The 5,714-nt window shown below is 42.3% G+C and overlaps 1 long non-coding RNA gene across 1 annotated transcript in view; it reads right to left on the bottom strand.

Moving 5' to 3' along the window:
* LOC133622469 (uncharacterized) overlaps positions 1-5,714 on the bottom strand; it is a 35,466-nt gene that overhangs the window by 5,621 nt on the left and 24,131 nt on the right. The window lies entirely within an intron of this gene.

Below are 5,714 nucleotides of genomic sequence, written 5' to 3'. Positions count from 1 at the left end.
GCACATTAAGAGGATAACAATAAAAAAAAAAAAAATGGTTACCATTAATGATCTTTTATTTGCAGCACTCTTTATTGTGACCATGCGCTTAAATTCTATTCGTTTGTTAAAGTCCTCCTTATATTCTTTCTTAAATCGAATTTCTAAAAATCGAATTCTAAGTCTAAGTCAGTGGTTCTTAACGTGGGTTCGATCGAACCCTAGGGGTTCGGCGGAGCCTCTGCCGCTGAGGTCAAGACACACCCAACTCATCGTGTAAACAAAAACTTCTCCCTATCGCCGTATTACGGATACCCCCAAACAATGTTCCCTCTAATTTTCCATCTGATTTGCAGGTGTGTCATTTGTTGTGGTTCATGCACAGTTCATTTTGTGCACCAGTAAAAAACATATAACCTTGTCTTGAATTTGAAAAAAAAAAAAACATTTTATTTTTTACTAAAGAAGGGTTCGGTGAATGCGCATATGAAACTGGCGGGGTTCCGTACCTCCAACAAGGTTAAGAACCACTGGTCTAAGTCTAAATAAAAGTCTTAGCCGCTTTGTCGAGGTGATCTACTTCATATATACATATTCATACACACACACATATACATTTATATATACAGTATATAATTTATTTTGCCGTTTTTGTTCACATGTCAAAGGTGTTTTAATGAATATACATACATGTTTAACATATAGATTCCTTTCTTTCATGAAGACAAGAATATAAGTTGGTGTATTACCTTATTCTGATGACTTGCATTGATTGGAATCAGACAGTAGTGCTGATAACGTCCACGTTTTCAAATGGAGGAGAAAAAAGTTCCTCCTTTCTGTCTAATACCACATGAAAGTGGTTGGTTTTTGGCATCTTATTTGTCCAGCTTCCATATTCGTTTTTATACACTTTACAAGAAATACATTGGCGGCAAACTCCATAGCTTGCTGGCTTTCGGAGACTCTTATTTTGTTAGCGCAGGCGCGATGGAGCGGCGCTTTTATTGTGAAAACAGGAACTGTGCGGTCAGTCTTTAGGCTTTTGACGGGAGGTACGGTTGAAATAAAAAAGTGTCTTTTTTCCTTCACACTTTTGATTGATTGATTGAAACTTTTATTATCCATCCATCTTCTTCCGCTTATCCGAGGTCGGGTCGCGGGGGCAGCAGCTTAAGCAGGGAAGCCCAGACTTCCCTCTCCCCAGCCACTTCGTCCAGCTCCTCCCGGGGATCCCGAGGCGTTCCCAGGCCAGCCGGGAGAGATAGTCTTCCCAGCGTGTCCTGGGTCTTCCCCGTGGCCTCCTACCAGTCGGATGTGCCCGAAACACCTTCCTAGGGAGGCGTTCGGGCGGCATCCTGACCAGATGCCCGAACCACCTCATCTGGCTCCTCTCGATGTGGAGGAGCAGCGGCTTTACTTTGAGCTCCCCCCGAATGACAGAGCTTCTCACCCTATCTCTAAGGGAGAGCCCCGCCACTCGGCGGAGGAAACTCATTTCGGCCACTTGTACCCGTGATCTTGTCCTTTCGGTCATGACCCAAAGCTCATGACCATAGGTGAGGATGGGAACGTAGATCGACCGGTAAATCGAGAGCTTTGCCTTCCGGCTCAGCTCCTTCTTCACCACAACGGATCGATACAGCGTTCGCATTAGGCAAGGTGCCGAAACTTTTATTAGTAGATTGCACAGTACAGTACATATTCTGTACAATTGACCACTAAATGGTAACACCCGAATAAGTTTTTCAACTTGTTTAAGTTGGGGTCCACGTGTGACGGTCATGTGACCGCCTGGCTCTGTTTGATTGGTGAAACGGAGTCAAACGTCACCAGTGACTGCATTTGGTGAAACGCAGGCATGCGATAGATCCTACTTTGAAGGTCTGTCTGACAAACCAAAACAAACAAAGCGTGCATTAACATATCAATAAAAATTAGTAGCGAGTAGCGAGCTGAATGTAGATAAATGGAGCGGAGTAAAAGTAGCGTTTCTTCTCTATAAATATACTCAAGTAAAAGTCAAAGTATGTTGCATTAAAACTACTCTTAGAAGTACAATTTATCCCAAAAGTTACTCAAGTAGATGTAACTGAGTAAATGTAGCGCGTTACTACCCACCTCTGCCTATAGCCTACCATGTTTACCTTTTGTAAATGACTAAAATTCAAGACCAACCTTGTGTGCTTATTGGAGGACATTTAAAAGTTGCGTGGCTGTCCAACTTTGCAGAAGTAGTACTACTTGTATTGGAGAGTTTAGATGCAAGGCGATATAATCTGATACTTGTTTTTTTGGACCGATTTTTGGATATCGGATTGGTAGACCTAGTAGAAAGGCATAAAAAAGAGAAATGGGAAAATTCAACCTAGTTTATTATTGATCGCACAATCAGGGTAGGCTTGGCTCGTGCATTTTCATCTCAAGTGTCTGGCCAGTATTTTGATTAGGAAATGTGCAAATTCAGCAATTTGTACTTGATAAAAAAAGTTAACAATTGTAATCATATTATAGAAGATACACTATATTGCCAAACGTATTTGGCCACCTGCCTTGACTCACATATGAACTTAAAGTGCCATCCCATTCCTAACCCATAAGGTTCAACATGATGTCGGTCCACCTTTCGCAGCTATTACAGCTTCAACTCTTCTGGGAAGGCTGTCCACAAGGTTGCGGAGTGTGTTTATAGGAATTTTCGACCATTCTTCCAAAAGCGCATTGGTGAGGTCACACACTGATGTTGGTCGAGAAGGCCTGGCTCTCAGTCTCCGTTCTAATTCATCCCAAATGTGTTCAGGTCAGGACTCTGTGCAGGCCAGTCAAGTTCATCCACACCAGACTCTGTCATCCATGTCTTTATGGACCTTGCTTTGTGCACCGGTGCACAGTCATGTTGGAAGAGGAAAGGGCCAGCTCTAAACTGTTCCCACAAAGTTGGGAGTATGGAATTGTCCAAGATGTTTTGGTAAAGTTCCTTTCACTGGGACTAAGGGGCCAAGCCCAACTCCTAAAAACAACCTCACAACATAATTCCGCCTCCACCAAATTTCACACTCGGCACAATGCAGTCAATTGAAATGTACCGTTCTCCTGGCAACCTCCAAACCCAGACTCGTCCATCAGATTGCCAGATAGAAAACGTGATTCATCACTCCAGAGAAGGCGTCTCTACTGTTCTAGAGTCTAGTTTTGACGTGCTTTACACCACTGCATCCCACGCTTTGCATTGGACTTGGTGATGTATGGCTTAGATCCAGCTGCCCGGCCATGGAAACCCATTTCATGAAGCTCTCTGCGTACTGTACGTGGGCTAATTGGAAGGTCACATGAAGTTTGAAACTGTAGCAACTGACTGTGCAGAAAGTCGGCGACCTCTTTGCACTATGCACTTCAGCATCCGCTGACCCCTCTCTTGTCAGTTTACGTGGCCTACCACTTGGTGGCTGAGTTGCTGTTGTTCCCAAACTCTTCCATTTTCTTATTATAAAGCCGACAGTTGACTTTGGAATATTTAGGAGCGAGGAAATGTCACGACTGGATTTGTTGCACAGGTGGCATCCTATGACAGTTCCATGCTGGAAATCACTGAGAGCGGCCCATTTTTTCACAAATGTTTGTAGAAACAGTCTCCATGCCTAAGTGCTTGATTTTATACACCTGTGGCCGGGCCAAGTGATTAGGACACCTGATTCTGATCATTTGGATGGGTGGCCAAATACATTTGGCAATATAGTGTACATTCCTAACTAACTTCATCCAGACATCCATTTTCTACTGCTTGACCCTCTCAGAGTTGCTGGAGCCTATACCAGACAAATCATTTTTTTGGTGGTATTATAAGTTTTTATATTTTTCAAGTGTGACTCTGCCATTATGAATGTCCTCTCTCACACAAGAAGCCTTCCCTACATTTATTTAAAATGCAAATCAAGTCTCTTTCCCATCCTACTTAATGTTTTTGACGACGACTTCTTGTAGTTATTCAGCAAAAACATCCTGTGTGTAAGTGCTCCTTCCTTCTACCTAAATACTTCCCCGTGCTCATTGTCTGCTCGTGCACCGTAACTCATCTGGACGTGAACTTTTGAAGGAGTTGCATGTAACACGCCGACATAGGTTGGAGCTTGACATGAACAAAGCCTGGCCCGATTAAATGTGGACTGCTGTCATGGCAACAGATGGGCGAGAAAGCCATTAACTACAGGATATCTGGATTTTTTTTTTTTTTCCAACGCAAAACATGGTGCACTCGTTTGAAAGACTTAACCTGCAGAGATGTAGAAATTACAACATGCATTTAATACTTTTTTTTATGCATTGTCCATTTACAGAGAATGGTATATATCTTTTATCTATCCTGTTTGGATAAGAACAAGACTTGTGGAGTTATAATGTAAAGCACAGGTCACAGCTGCAGTTTGCTATATTTGTATCTTCCATTATTACACTTACAGTAACATTGGAGATGTAAAAAAACATTCAACCATGTCTTGAATTTGAACTTTGCGGTTTTTTTTTCGTGCATGCTTCATTGTTATACGTCGTCATTTTATATGAAAAAAGTAATAGTTTTGTGTCCACTACAGTGGAAATGTGGCGTTTTCAGTACCTTAAAAATGACTTCATGTTACCAAAACCACCTTAAACTATTGATTGTACTTTAAAAACATGCACTTTTTACATTAAAAAACCCAATAAATGTAACTGTAGTAAGCATACTTGCCAACCTTGAGACCGATTTCGGGAGGTGGGGGCCCGGGGGAGTGGTCAGGGGTGGGGCGGGGCGTGGTTAAGAGGGGAGGAGTATATTGACAGCTAGAATTCACCAAGTCAAGTATTTCATACATATATATATACACACAGGTAAAAGCCAGTAAATTAGAATATTTTGAAAAACTTGATTTATTTCAGTAATTGCATTCAAAAGGTGTAACTTGTACATTATATTTATTCATTGCACACAGACTGATGCATTCAAATGTTTATTTCATTTAATTTTGATGATTTGAAGTGGCAACAAATGAAAATCCAAAATTCCGTGTGTCACAAAATTAGAATATTACTTAAGGCTAATACAAAAAAGGGATTTTTAGAAATGTTGGCCAACTGAAAAGTATGAAAATGAAAAATATGAGCATGTACAATACTCAATACTTGGTTGGAGCTCCTTTTGCCTCAATTACTGCGTTAATGCGGCGTGGCATGGAGTCGATGAGTTTCTGGCACTGCTCAGGTGTTATGAGAGCCCAGGTTGCTCTGATAGTGGCCTTCAACTCTTCTGCGTTTTTGGGTCTGGCATTCTGCATCTTCCTTTTCACAATACCCCACAGATTTTCTATGGGGCTAAGGTCAGGGGAGTTGGCGGGCCAATTTAGAACAGAAATACCATGGTCCGTAAACCAGGCACGGGTAGATTTTGCGCTGTGTGCAGGCGCCAAGTCCTGTTGGAACTTGAAATCTCCATCTCCATAGAGCAGGTCAGCAGCAGGAAGCATGAAGTGCTCTAAAACTTGCTGGTAGACGGCTGCGTTGACCCTGGATCTCAGGAAACAGAGTGGACCGACACCAGCAGATGACATGGCACCCCAAACCATCACTGATGGTGGAAACTTTACACTAGACTTCAGGCAACGTGGATCCTGTGCCTCTCCTGTCTTCCTCCAGACTCTGGGACTTCGATTTCCAAAGGAAATGCAAAATTTGCATGGTTGGGTGATGGTTTGGGGTGCCAT

This window comes from Nerophis lumbriciformis, linkage group LG23 (genome assembly GCF_033978685.3).
Source record: "Nerophis lumbriciformis linkage group LG23, RoL_Nlum_v2.1, whole genome shotgun sequence".
Lineage (NCBI taxonomy): Eukaryota > Metazoa > Chordata > Actinopteri > Syngnathiformes > Syngnathidae > Nerophis > Nerophis lumbriciformis.
The sequence above is the reverse complement of the archived record's forward strand: the minus strand, read 5'-3'. Positions and strand labels throughout refer to the sequence as shown.